This window comes from Lipotes vexillifer, unplaced genomic scaffold (assembly GCF_000442215.2).
Source record: "Lipotes vexillifer unplaced genomic scaffold, Lipotes_vexillifer_v1.1 scaffold54, whole genome shotgun sequence".
NCBI lineage: Eukaryota > Metazoa > Chordata > Mammalia > Artiodactyla > Lipotidae > Lipotes > Lipotes vexillifer.
The window spans coordinates 2,879,392-2,894,601 of NW_006789324.1; positions in this window are offsets into that span (position 1 = coordinate 2,879,392).

The window sequence follows — 15,210 nt, forward strand, 5'->3', positions numbered from 1 at the left end:
CCCGCACTCCGTGCCCCTCCCTCCCCCCCGGCCTGAGTGCGCCAGAGCCCCCGAGTCAGCGGCTCCTTTAACGCCGTCCTGTCTGAGCAAAAAGCAGACGCCCTCCAGCGACCTACACGCAGAGGCAGGGCCAAGTCGAAAGCTGAGCCCCTGTGAGCTGTGAGAACAAAGAAGAAAAAGGGAAATCTCTCCCAGCAGCCTCAGAAACAGCGGATTAAAGCTTCACAATCAACTTGATGTACCCTGCCTCTGTGGAATACATGAATAGACAGCGAATCATCCCAAATTGAGGAGGCGGACTTCTAGAGCAAGATCTATGATTTTTTCCCCTTTTCCTCTTTTTGTGAATGTGTATGTGTATGCTTCTGTGTGAGATCTTGTCTGTATAGCTTTGCTTCCACCATTTGTCCTAGTGTTCTATCCGTCCATTGTTTTTTTTAATTTCTTTTTTCTTAATAATTAATTTTAATTTTAATAACTCTATTATACTTTACCTTCTTTCTTTCTTTCTTTCCTTCCTTCATTCCCTCCTTTTGACAACGAATCATCCCAAATTGAGGAGGTGGACTTTGAGAGCAAGTTTTATGATTTTTCCCCCTTTACCTCTTTTTGTGAGGGAATATGTGTATGCTTCTGTGTAAGATTTTGTCTGTATAGCTTTGCTTCCACCATTTGTCCTAAGGTTCTGTCCGTCCCTCTTTTTTCTCTAAATAATTATTTTTTAATTCAATAACTTTATTATACTTTATTTTATTTTACTGTATCTTCTTTCCTTCTGTCTTTTTTCCTTCCTTCCCTCCTTCCTTCCTTCCTTCCTTCCTCCCACCCTCCCTCCTTTCTTTCCTTCTTGCCTTCTTTCTTTCTTTCTTCCTTCCCTCCTTCCTTCCTTTCCTCCTTCCTTCCTTTCTTCCTTCCTTCCTTCCCTCCCTCCCTACCTCCCTCCCTCCTTTCTTTCCTTCTTGCCTTCTTTCCTTCTTTCTTTCTTTCTTCCTTCCCTCCTTCCTTCCTTCCCTCCTTCCTTCCTATCTTCCTTCCTTCCTTCCCTCCCTCCCTCCCCCCCCTCCTTTCTTTCTTTCTTCCTTCCTACTTCTGCTAATTCTCTCTACTTTCTCTCCCTTTTAATCTGAGCCGTGTGGATGAAAGGCTCTTGCTGCTCCAGCCAGGAGTTAGGACTCTGCCTCTGAGGTGGAGAGCCAACTTCAGGACACTGGTCATCAAGAGACCTCCCAGCTCCACATAATATCAAACGGCAAAAATCTCCCAGAGACCTCCATCTAAACACCAGCACCCAGCTTCACTCAACGACCAGCAAGCTACACTGCTGGAAAACCTATACCAAACAACTAGCAAAACAGGAACACAACCCCACCCACTAGCAGAGAGGCTGCATAAAATCATAATAAGTCCACAGACCCCCCAAAGCACACCACAAGACGTGGCCCTGCCCACTAGAGAGACAAGATCTAGCCTCATACACCACAACACAGGCACTAGTCCCCTCCACCAGGAAGCCTACACAACCCACTGAACCAACCGTAGCCACTGGAGACAGACATCAAAAACAACGGGAACTACGAACCTGGAGCCTGTGAAAAGGTGAACCCAAACACAGTAAGATAAGCAAAATGAGAAGACAGAAAAACACACAGCACATGAAGGAGCAAGATAAAAACGCACCAGACCTAACAAATGAGGAGGAAATAGGCAGTCTACCTGAAAAACAGTTCAGAATAATGATAGTAAAGATGATCCAAAATCTTGGAAATAGAATGGACAAAATGCAAGAAACAGTTAACAAGGACCTAGAAGAAATAAAGATGAAACAGACAATGATGAACAACACAATAAATGAAATGAAAAATACTCTAGATGGGATCAATAGCAGAATAAATGAGGCAGAAGAACGGATAAGTGACCTGGAAGATAAAATAGTGGAAATAACTACTGCAGAGCAGAATAAAGAAAAAAGAATGAAAAGAACTGAGGACAGTCTCAGAGACCTCTGGGACAACATTAAACGCACCAACATTCGAATTATAGGGGTTCCAGAAGAAGAAGAGAAAAAGAAAGGGACTGAGAAAATATTTGAAGAGATTATAGTTGAAAACTTCCCTAATATGGGAAAGGAAATAGTTAATCAAGTCCAGGAAGCACAGAGAGTCCCATACAGGATAAATTCAAGGAGAAATACGCCAAGACACATATTAATCAAACTGTCAAAAACTAAATACAAAGAAAGCATATTAAAAGCAGCAAGGGAAAAACAACAAATAACACACAAGGGAATCCCCATAAGGTTAACAGCTGATCTCTCAGCAGAAACTCTACAAGCCAGAAGGGAGTGGCAGGACATACTGAAAGTGATGAAGGAGAAAAACCTGCAACCAAGATTACTCTACCCAGCAAGGATCTCATTCAGATTTGATGGAGAAATTAAAACCTTTACAGACAAGCAAAAGCTGAGAGAGTTCAGCACCACCAAACCAGCTTTACAACAAATGCTAAAGGAACTTCTCTAGACAAAAACACAAGAGAAGGAAAAGTCCTATAATAACGAACCCAAAACAATTTAGAAAATGGGAATAGGAACATACATATCGATAATTACCTTAAATGTAAATGGACTAAATGCTCCCACCAAAAGACACAGATTGGCTGAATGGATACAAAAACAAGACCCATATATATGCTGTCTACAAGAGACCCACTTCAGACCTAGAGACACATACAGACTGAAAGTAAGGGGATGGAAAAAGATATTCCATGCAAATGGAAACCAAAAGAAAGCTGGAGTAGCAATTCTCATATCAGACAAAATAGACTTTAAAATAAGGACTATCAGAAGAGACAAAGAAGGACACTACATAATGATTAAGGGATCGATCCAAGAAGAAGATATAACAATTGTAAATATTTATGCACCCAACAAAGGAGCACCTCAATACATAAGGCAAAAACTAACAGCCATAAAAGGGGAAATCGACAGTAACACATTCATAGTAGGGGACTTCAACACCCCACTTTCACCAATGGACAGATCATCCAAAATGAAAATAAATAAGGAAACACAAGCTTTAAATGATACATTAAACAGGATGGACTTAATTGATATTTATAGGACACTCCATCCAAAAACAACAGAATACACATTTTTCTCAAGTGCTCATGGAACATTCTCCAGGATAGATCATATCTTGGGTCACAAATCAAGCCTTGGTAAATTTAAGAAAATTGAAATTATATCAAGTATCTTTTCCGACCACAACGCCATGAGACTAGATATCAATTATAGGAAAAGAGCTGTAAAAAATACAAACACATGGAGGCTAAACAATACACTACTTAATAACGAAGTGATCACTGAAGAAATCAAAGAGGAAATTAAAAAATACCTAGAAACAAATGACAATGGAGATACAACGACCCAAAACCTATGGGATGCAGCAAAAGCAGTTCTAAGAGGGAAGTTTATAGCAATACAAGCCCACCTTAAGAAGCAGGAAACATCTCGAATAAACAACCTAACCTTGCACCTCAAGCAATTAGAGAAAGAAGAACAAAAAAACCCCAGAGTTAGCAGAAGGAAAGAAATCATAAAAATCAGATCAGAAATAAATGAAAAAGAAATGAAGGAAACAATAGCAAAGATCAATAAAACTAAAAGCTGGTTCTTTGAGAAGATAAACAAAATAGATAAACCATTAGCCAGACTCATCAAGAAAAAAAGGGAGAAGACTCAAATCAATAGAATCAGAAATGAAAAAGGAGAAGTAACAACTGACACTGCAGAAATAAAAAAAATCATGAGGGATTACTACAAGCAACTCTATGCCAATAAAATGGACAATCTGGAAGAAATGGACAAATTCTTAGAAATGCACAAACTGCCAAGACTGAATCAGGAAGAAATAGAAAATATGAACAGACCAATCACAAACACTGAAATTGAAACTGTGATTAAAAATCTTCCAACAAACAAAAGCCCAGGACCAGATGGCTTCACAGGCGAATTCTATCAAACATTTAGAGAAGAGCTAACACCTATTCTTCTCAAACTCTTCCAAAATATAGCAGAGGGAGGAACACTCCCAAACTCATTCTACGAGGCCACCATCACCTTGATACCAAAACCAGACAAGGATGTCACAAAGAAAGAAAACTACAGGCCAATATCACTGATGAACATAGATGCAAAAATCCTCAACAAAATACTAGCAAACAGAATCCAACAGCACATTAAAAGGATCATACACCATGATCAAGTGGGGTTTATTCCAGGAATGCAAGGATTCTTCAATATACGCAAATCTATCAATGTGATTAACCATATTAACAAATTGAAGGAGAAAAACCATATGATCATCTCAATAGATGCAGAGAAAGCTTTTGACAAAATTCAACACCCATTTATGATAAAAACCCTGCAGAAAGTAGGTGTAGAGGGAACTTTCCTCAATATAATAAAGGCCGTATATGACAAGCCCACAGCCAACATCATCCTCAATGGCGAAAAACTGAAAGCATTTCCACTAAGGTCAGGAACAAGACAAGGTTGCCCACTCTCACCACTCTTATTCAACATAGTTTTGGAAGTTTTAGCCACAGCAATCAGAGAAGAAAAGGAAATAAAAGGAATCCAAATCGGAAAAGAAGAAGTAAAGCTGTCACTGTTTGCAGATGACATGATACTATACATAGAGAATCCTAAAGATGCTACCAGAAAACTACTAGAGCTAATCAATGAATTTGGTAAAGTAGCAGGATACAAAATTAATGCACAGAAATCTCTGGCATTCCTATATACTAACGATGAAAAATCTGAAAGTGAAATCAAGAAAACACTCCCATTTACCATTGCAACAAAAAGAATAAAATATCTAGGAATAAACCTACCTAAGGAGACAAAAGACCTGTATGCAGAAAATTATAAGACACTGATGAAAGAAATTAAAGATGATACAAACAGATGGAGAGATATACCATGTTCTTGGATTGGAAGAATCAACATTGTGAAAATGACTCTACTCCCCAAAGCAATCTATAGATTCAATGCAATCCCTATCAAACTACCACTGGCATTTTTCACAGAACTAGAACAAAAAATTTCACAATTTGTATGGAAACACAAAAGACCCCGAATAGCCAAAGCAATCTTGAGAACAAAAAATGGAGCTGGAGGAATCAGGCTGCCTGACTTCAGACTATACTACAAAGCTACAGTAATCAAGACAGTATGGTACTGGCACAAAAACAGAAAGATAGATCAATGGAATAGGATAGAAAGCCCAGAGATAAACCCATGCACATATGGTCACCTTATCTTTGATAAAGGTGGCAGGAATATACAGTGGAGAAAGGACAGCCCCTTCAATAAGTGGTGCTGGGAAAACTGGACAGGTACATGTAAAAGTATGAGATTAGATCACTCCCTAACACCATACACAAAAATAAGCTCAAAATGGATTAAAGACCTAAATGTAAGGCCAGAAACTATCAAACTCTTAGAGGAAAACATAGGCAGAACACTCTATGACATAAATCACAGCAAGATCCTTCTTGACCCATCTCCTAGAGTAATGGAGATAAAAACAAAAATAAACAAATGGGACCTAATGAAACTTCAAAGCTTTTGCACAGCAAAGGAAACCATAAACAAGACCAAAAGACAGCCCTCAGAATGGGAGAAAATATTTGCAAATGAATCAACTGACAAAGGATTAATCTCTAAAATTTACAGGCAGCTCATGCAGCTCAATAACAAAAAAATAAACAACCCAATCCAAAAATGGGCAGAAGACCTAAATAGACATTTCTCCAAAGAAGATATACAGACTGCCAACAAACACATGAAAGAATGCTCAACATCATTAATCATTAGAGAAATGCAAATCAAAACTACAATGAGATATCATCTCACACCAGTCAGAATGGCCATCATCAAAAAATCTAGAAACAATAAATGCTGGAGAGGGTGTGGAGAAAAGGGAACACTCTTGCACTGCTGGTGGGAATGTGAATTGGTTCAGCCACTATGGAGAACAGTATGGAGGTTCCTTAAAAAACTACAAATAGAACTACCATATGACCCAGCAATCCCACTACTAGGTATATACCCTGAGGAAACCAGAATTCAGAAAGAGTCATGTACCAAAATGTTCATTGCAGCTCTATTTACAATAGCCCGGAGATGGAAACAACCTAAGTGCCCGTCGTCGGATGAATGGATAAAGAAGATGTGGCACATATATACAATGGAATATTACTCAGCCATAAAAAGAAACGAAATTGAGCTATTTGTAATGAGGTGGATAGATCTAGAGTCTGTCATACGGAGTGAAGTAAGTCAGAAAGAGAAGGACAAATACCGTATGCTAACATATACGGAATTTAAGAAAAAAAAAAAAAGGTTATGAAGAACCTAGGGGTAAAACAGGAATAAAGACACAGACCTACTGGAGAACAGACTTGAGGATATGGGGAGGGGGAAGGGGGAGGTGTGATAGGGCGAGAGAGAGACATGGACATATATATACTAACAAACGTAAGGTAGATAGCCAGTGGGAAGCAGCCGCATGGCACAGGGATACCGGCTCGGTGCTTTGTGACTGCCTGGAGGGGCGGGATAGGGAGGGGAGGAGGGAGGGGGACAAAGAGGGAAGAGATATGGGAACATATGTATATGTATAACTGATTCATTTTGTCATAAAGCAGAAGCTAACACACCATTGTAAAGCAATTATACCCCAATAAAAATGTTAGAAAAAAAGAAGAAAAGAAAAAAGAATGAAAAGAAATGAGGACAGCTTAAGTAACCTCTGGGACAACATTAAGCACACTAATATTCGAATTATATGGGGTTGCAGAAGGAGAAGAGAGAGAAACAGGCTGAGAGCATATTTTAATAGATAATAACTAAAAACTTCCTGGGAATTCCCTGGGAATCCTGTGGTTAGGACTCAACACTCTCACTGCCAGGGGCCTGGGTTCAATCTTTGGTTGGGGAACTAAGATTTCGCAAGCTGTGTGACAGGACAAAACAAAAAACAACAAAACAAAATAAATAGCTGAAAACTTCCCTAACCTGGGAAAGGAAACAGTCATCCAAGTCTAGGAAGTGCAGAGAGTCCCCTACAGGATTAACCCAAAGAGGAACACACAAAGACATAATGTAATCAAAATGTCAAAACTTAAAGGTAAAAAGAGAATCTTAAAAGCAGCAAGGGAAAAGCAACAAATAACATACAAGGGAACTCCCAGAAGACAATCAGCTGACTTTTCAGCAGAAACTGTGCAGGCCAGAAGGGAGTGGCATGATATATTCAAAGTGATGGAAGGGAAAAACCTACAATCTAGAATACTCTACCCAGCAAGGCTCTCATTCAGATTTTTTTTTTTTTAACATCTTTATTGGGGTATAATTGCTTTACAATGGTGTGTTAGTTTCTGCTTTATAACAAAGTGAATCAGTTATACATATACATATGTTCCCATATCTCTTCCCTCTTTGTCTCCCTCCCTCCCACCCTCCGTATCCCACCCCTCCAGGTAGCCACAGAGAACCGAGCCGGTATCCCTGTGGCATGCGGCTGCTTCCCACTGGCTATCTACCTTACGTTTGTTAGTATATATATGTCCATGTCTCTCTCTCGCCCTATCACAGCTCACCCTTCCCCCTCCCCATATCCTCAAGTCTGTTCTCCAGTAGGTCTCTGTCTTTATTCCTGTTTTACCCCTAGGTTCTTCATAACATTTTTTTTTCTTAAATTCCATATATATGTGTTAGCATACGGTATTTGTCCTTCTCTTTCTGACTTACTTCACTCTGTATGACAGACTCTAGATCTATCCACCTCATTACAAATAGCTCAGTTTCGTTTCTTTTTATGGCTGAGTAGTATTCCATTGTATATATGTGCCACATCTTCTTTATCCATTCATCCGACGATGGGCACTTAGGTTGTTTCCATCTCCAAGCTATTGTAAATAGAGCTGCAATGAACATTTTGATACATGACTCTTTCTGAATTCTGGTTTTCTCAGGGTATATGCCCAGTAGTGGGATTGCTGGGTCATATGGTAGTTCTATTTGTAGTTTTTTAAGGAACCTCCATACTGTTCTCCATAGTGGCTGAACCAATTCACATTCCCACCAGCAGTGCAAGAGTGTTCCCTTTTCTCCACACCCTCTCCAGCATTTATTGTTTCTAGATTTTTTGATGATGGCCATTCTGACTGGTGTGAGATGATATCTCATTGTAGTTTTGATTTGCATTTCTCTAATGATTAATGATGTTGAGCATTCTTTCATGTGTTTGTTGGCAGTCTGTATATCTTCTTTGGAGAAATGTCTATTTAGGTCTTCTGCCCATTTTTGGATTGGGTTGTTTATTTTTTTGTTATTGAGCTGCATGAGCTGCCTGTAAATTTTAGAGATTAATCCTTTGTCAGTTGATTCATTTGCAAATATTTTCTCCCATTCTGAGGGCTGTCTTTTGGTCTTGTTTATGGTTTCCTTTGCTGTGCAAAAGCTTTGAAGTTTCATTAGGTCCCATTTGTTTATTTTTGTTTTTATCTCCATTACTCTAGGAGATGGGTCAAGAAGGATCTTGCTGTGATTTATGTCATAGAGTGTTCTGCCTATGTTTTCCTCTAAGAGTTTGATAGTTTCTGGCCTTACATTTAGGTCTTTAATCCATTTTGAGCTTATTTTTGTGTATGGTGTTAGGGAGTGATCTAATCTCATACTTTTACATGTACCTATCCAATTTTCCCAGCACCACTTATTGAAGAGGCTGTCCTTTCTCCACTGTATATTCCTGCCACCTTTATCAAAGATAAGGTGACCATATGTGCATGGGTTTATCTCTGGGCTTTCTATCCTATTCCATTGATCTATCTTTCTGTTTTTGTGCCAGTACCATACTGTCTTGATTACTGTAGCTTTGTAGTATAGTCTGAAGTCAGGCAGCCTGATTCCTCCAGCTCCATTTTTTGTTCTCAAGATTGCTTTGGCTATTCGGGGTCTTTTGTGTTTCCATACAAATTGTGAAATTTTTTGTTCTAGTTCTGTGAAAAATGCCAGTGGTAGTTTGATAGGGATTGCATTGAATCTATAGATTGCTTTGGGGAGTAGAGTCATTTTCACAATGTTGATTCTTCCAATCCAAGAACATGGTATATCTCTCCATCTGTTTGTATCATCTTTAATTTCTTTCATCAGTGTCTTATAATTTTCTGCATACAGGTCTTTTGTCTCCTTAGGTAGGTTTATTCCTAGATATTTTATTCTTTTTGTTGCAATGGTAAATGGGAGTGTTTTCTTGATTTCACTTTCAGATTTTTCATCATTAGTATATAGGAATGCCAGAGATTTCTGTGCATTAATTTTGTATCCTGCTACTTTACCAAATTCATTGATTAGCTCTAGTAGTTTTCTGGTAGCATCTTTAGGATTCTCTATGTAGAGTATCATGTCATCTGCAAACAGTGACAGCTTTACTTCTTCTTTTCCGATTTGGATTCCTTTTATTTCCTTTTCTTCTCTGATTGCTGTGGCTAAAACTTCCAAAACTATGTTGAATAAGAGTGGTGAGAGTGGGCAACCTTGTCTTGTTCCTGACCTTAGTGGAAATGCTTTCAGTTTTTCGCCATTGAGGATGATGTTGGCTGTGGGCTTGTCATATACGGCCTTTATTATATTGAGGAAAGTTCCCTCTACACCTACTTTCTGCAGGGTTTTTATCATAAATGGGTGTTGAATTTTGTCAAAAGCTTTCTCTGCATCTATTGAGATGATCATATGGTTTTTCTCCTTCAATTTGTTAATATGGTTAATCACATTGATAGATTTGCGTATATTGAAGAATCCTTGCATTCCTGGAATAAACCCCACTTGATCATGGTGTATGATCCTTTTAATGTGCTGTTGGATTCTGTTTGCTAGTATTTTGTTGAGGATTTTTGCATCTATGTTCATCAGTGATATTGGCCTGTAGTTTTCTTTCTTTGTGACATCCTTGTCTGGTTTTGGTATCAAGGTGATGGTGGCCTCGTAGAATGAGTTTGGGAGTGTTCCTCCCTCTGCTATATTTTGGAAGAGTTTGAGAAGAATAGGTGTTAGCTCTTCTCTAAATGTTTGATAGAATTCGCCTGTGAAGCCATCTGGTCCTGGGCTTTTGTTTGTTGGAAGATTTTTAATCACAGTTTCAATTTCAGTGTTTGTGATTGGTCTGTTCATATTTTCTATTTCTTCCTGATTCAGTCTTGGCAGTTTGTGCATTTCTAAGAATTTGTCCATTTCTTCCAGATTGTCCATTTTATTGGCATAGAGTTGCTTGTAGTAATCCCTCATGATTTTTTGTATTTCTGCAGTGTCAGTTGTTACTTCTCCTTTTTCATTTCTGATTCTATTGATTTGAGTCTTCTCCCTTATTTTCTTGATGAGTCTGGCTAATGGTTTATCAATTTTGTTAATCTTCTCAAAGAACCAGCTTTTAGTTTTATTGATCTTTGCTATTGTTTCCTTCATTTCTTTTTCATTTATTTCTGATCTGATTTTTATGATTTCTTTCCTTCTGCTAACTCTGGGGTTTTTTTGTTCTTCTTTCTCTAATTGCTTGAGGTGCAAGGTTAGGTTGTTTATTCGAGATGTTTCCTGCTTCTTAAGGTGGGCTTGTATTGCTATAAACTTCCCTCTTAGAACTGCTTTTGCTGCATCCCATAGGTTTTGGGTCGTTGTATCTCCATTGTCATTTGTTTCTAGGTATTTTTTAATTTCCTCTTTGATTTCTTCAGTGATCACTTCGTTACTAAGTAGTGTATTGTTTAGCCTCCATGTGTTTGTATTTTTTACTGCTCTTTTCCTATAATTGATATCTAATCTCATGGCGTTGTGGTCGGAAAAGATACTTGATATAATTTCAATTTTCTTAAATTTACCAAGGCTTGATTTGTGACCCAAGATATGATCTATCCTGGAGAATGTTCCATGAGCACTTGAGAAAAATGTGTATTCTGTTGTTTTTGGATGGAGTGTCCTATAAATATCAATTAAGTCCATCCTGTTTAATGTATCATTTAAAGCTTGTGTTTCCTTATTTATTTTCATTTTGGATGATCTGTCCATTGGTGAAAGTGGGGTGTTGAAGTCCCCTACTATGAATGTGTTACTGTCGATTTCCCCTTTTATGGCTGCTAGTTTTTGCCTTATGTATTGAGGTGCTCCTATGTTGGGTGCATAAATATTTACAATTGTTATATCTTCTTCTTGGATCGATCCCTTAATCATTATGTAGTGTCCTTCTTTGTCTCTTCTGATAGTCCTTATTTTAAAGTCTATTTTGTCTGATATGAGAATTGCTACTCCAGCTTTCTTTTGGTTTCCATTTGCATGGAATATCTTTTTCCATCCCCTTACTTTCAGTCTGTATGTGTCTCTAGGTCTGAAGTGGGTCTCTTGTAGACAGCATATATATGGGTCTTGTTTTTGTATCCATTCAGCCAATCTGTGTCTTTTGGTGGGAGCATTTAGTCCATTTACATTTAAGGTAATTATCGATATGTATGTTCCTATTCCCATTTTCTAAATTGTTTTGGGTTCGTTATTATAGGACTTTTCCTTCTCTTGTGTTTTTGTCTAGAGAAGTTCCTTTAGCATTTGTTGTAAAGCTGGTTTGGTGGTGCTGAACTCTCTCAGCTTTTGCTTGTCTGTAAAGGTTTTAATTTCTCCATCAAATCTGAATGAGATCCTTGCTGGGTAGAGTAATCTTGGTTGCAGGTTTTTCTCCTTCATCACTTTCAGTATGTCCTGCCACTCCCTTCTGGCTTGTAGAGTTTCTGCTGAGAGATCAGCTGTTAACCTTATGGGGATTCCCTTGTGTGTTATTTGTTGTTTTTCCCTTGCTGCTTTTAATATGCTTTCTTTGTATTTAGTTTTTGACAGTTTGATTAATATGTGTCTTGGCGTATTTCTCCTTGAATTTATCCTGTATGGGACTCTCTGTGCTTCCTGGACTTGATTAACGATTTCCTTTCCCATATTAGGGAAGTTTTCAACTATAATCTCTTCAAATATTTTCTCAGTCCCTTTCTTTTTCTCTTCTTCTTCTGGAACCCCTATAATTCGAATGTTGGTGCGTTTAATGTTGTCCCAGAGGTCTCTGAGACTGTCCTCAGTTCTTTTCATTCTTTTTTCTTTATTCTGCTCTGCAGTAGTTATTTCCACTATTTTATCTTCCAGGTCACTTATCCGTTCTTCTGCCTCATTTATTCTGCTATTGATCCCATCTAGAGTATTTTTCATTTCATTTATTGTGTTGTTCATCATTGTCTGTTTCATCTTTATTTCTTCTAGGTCCTTGTTAACTGCTTCTTGCATTTTGTCCATTCTATTTCCAAGATTTTGGATCATCTTTACTATCATTATTCTGAACTCTTTTTCAGGTAGACTGCCTATTTCCTCTTCATTTGTTAGGTCTGGTGGGTTTTTATCCTGCTCCTTCATCTGCTGTGTGTTTTTCTGTCTTCTCATTTTGCTTATCTTACTGTGATTGGGTTCACCTTTTTGCAGGCTGCAAGTTCGTAGCTCCCGTTGTTTTTGATGTCTGTCTCCAGTGGCTAAGGTTGGTTCAGTGCGTTGTGTAGGCTTCCTGGTGGAGGGGACTAGTGGCTGTGTTGTGGTGTATGAGGCTAGATCTTGTCTCTCTAGTGGGCAGGTCCACGTCTGGTGGTGTGTTTTGGGGTGTCTGTGGACTTATTATGATTTTAGGCAGCCTCTCTGCTAGTGGGTGGGGTTGTGTTCCTGTTTTGCTATATGGTTGGCATAGGTTGTCCAGCACTGTAGCTTGCTGGTCGTTGAGCGAAGCTGGGTGCTGGTGTTGAGATGGAGATCTCTGGGAGATTTTCGCCGTTTGATATTATGTGGGGCTGGGAGGTCTCTTCTTGACGAGTGTTCTGAAGTTGGCTCTCCCACCTCAGAGGCAGAGTCCTGACTCCTGGCTGGAGCAGCAAGAGCCTTTCATCCACTCGGCTCAGAATAAAAGGGAGAGAAAGTAGAGAGAATTAGTATAAGTAGGAGGAAATAGGAAAGAAAGAAAGAAAGAAAGAAAGAGAGGAGGGAAGGAAGGAAGGAGGGAAGGAAGAAAGAAAGAAAGAAGAAAAGAAAGGAAGAAGGCAAGAAGGAAAGAAAGGAGGGAGGGAGGGAGGAGGGAAGGAAGGAAGGAATGAGGGAAGGAAGGAAAAAATACAGAAAGAAAGAAGATACAGTAAAATAAAATAAAGTATAATAAAGTTATTGAATTAAAAAAATAATTATTTAGAGGAAAAAAAAAAGGGAAGGATAGAACCTTAGGACAAATGGTGGAAGCAAAGTTATAGAGACAAAATCTTACATAGAAGCATACACATATACCCTCACAAAAAGAGGTAAAGTGGAAAAAATCATAAAACTTGCTCTCCAAGTCCACCTCCTCAATTTGGGACGATTCGTTGTCTCAAAAAGGGAAGGAAGGAAGGAAAGATAGAAAGAAGGTAAAGTATAACAGAGTTCTTTAAATTAAAATTAATTATTAAGAAAAAAATTAAAAAAAAAAATGGTCGGATAGAACGCTGGGACAAATGGTGGAAGCAAACCTATACAGACAAGATCTCACACAGAAGCATACACATACACATTCACAAAAAGAGGAAAAGGGGAAAAAATCATAGATCTTGCTCTAGAAGTCCGCCTCCTCAATTTGGGATGATTCGCTGTCTATTCATGTATTCCACAGAGGCAGGGTACATCAAATTGATTGTGTAGCTTTAATCCGCTGTTTCTGAGGCTGCTGGGAGAGATTTCCCTTTTTCTTCTTTGTTCTCACAGCTCACAGGGGCTCAGCTTTCGACTTGGCCCTGCCTCTGCGTGTAGGTCGCTGGAGGGCGTCTGCTTTTTGCTCAGACAGGACGGCGTTAAAGGAGCCGCTGACTCGGGGGCTCTGGCGCTCTCAGGCCGGGGGCAGGGAGGGGCACGGAGTGCGGAGCGGTCCTGCGGCGGCAGAAGTCGGCGTGACGTTGCCCCAGCCTGAGGCCCGCCGTGTGTTCTCCCTGAGAAATTGTCCCTGGATCCCGGGAACCTGGCAGTGGCGGGCTGCACAGGCTCCCCGGAAGAGGGGTGGGGGCAGTGACCTGTGCTGCTGGGGCAGCAAGAGCCTTTCATCCACTCGGCTCAGAATAAAAGGGAGAGAAAGTAGAGAGAATTAGTATAAGTAGGAGGAAATAGGAAAGAAAGAAAGGAGGGAAGGAAGGAGGGAGGGAAGGAAGAAAGAAAGAAAGAAGAAAAGAATGGAAGAAGGCAAGAAGGAAAGAAAGGAGGGAGGGAGGGAGGAGGGAAGGAATGAAGGAAGGAGGGAAGGAAGGAAAAAATACAGAAAGAAAGAAGATACAGTAAAATAAAATAAAGTATAATAAAGTATTGAATTAAAAAATAATTATTTAGAGAAAAAAACAAAAAAATGGACGGATAGAACCTTAGGACAAATGGTGGAAGCAAAGCTATAGAGACAAAATGTTACATTGAAGCATACACATATACCCTCACAAAAAGATGTAAAGGGGACAAAATCATAAAACTTGCTCTCCAAGTCCACCTCCTCAATTTGGGATGATTCGTTGTCTAAAGGAGGGAAGGAAGGAAAGGAAGATAGAAGGAAGGTAAAGTATAATAGAGTTATTAAAATTAAAATTAATTATTAAGAAAAAAATTAAAAATAAAAAAAACGATGGACGGATAGAACGCTAGGACAAATGGTGGAAGCAAACCTATACAGACAGGATCTCACACAGAAGCATACACATACACATTCACAAAAAGAGGAAAAGGGGAAAAAATCATAGATCTTGCTCTAGAAGTACGCCTCCTCAATTTGGGATGATTCGCTGTCTATTCATGTATTCCACAGAGGCAGGGTACATCAAATTGATTGTGTAGCTTTAATCCGCTGTTTCTGAGGCTGCTGGGAGAGATTTCCCTTTCTCTTCTTTGTTCTCACAGCTCACAGGGGCTCAGCTTTCGACTTGGCCCTGCCTCTGCGTGTAGGTCGCTGGAGGGCGTCTGCTTTTTGCTCAGACAGGACGGCGTTAAAGGAGCCGCTGACTCGGGGGCTCTGGCGCACTCAGGCCGGGGGGGAGGGAGGGGCACGGAGTGCGGGGCGGGCCTGCGGCGGCAGAAGTCGG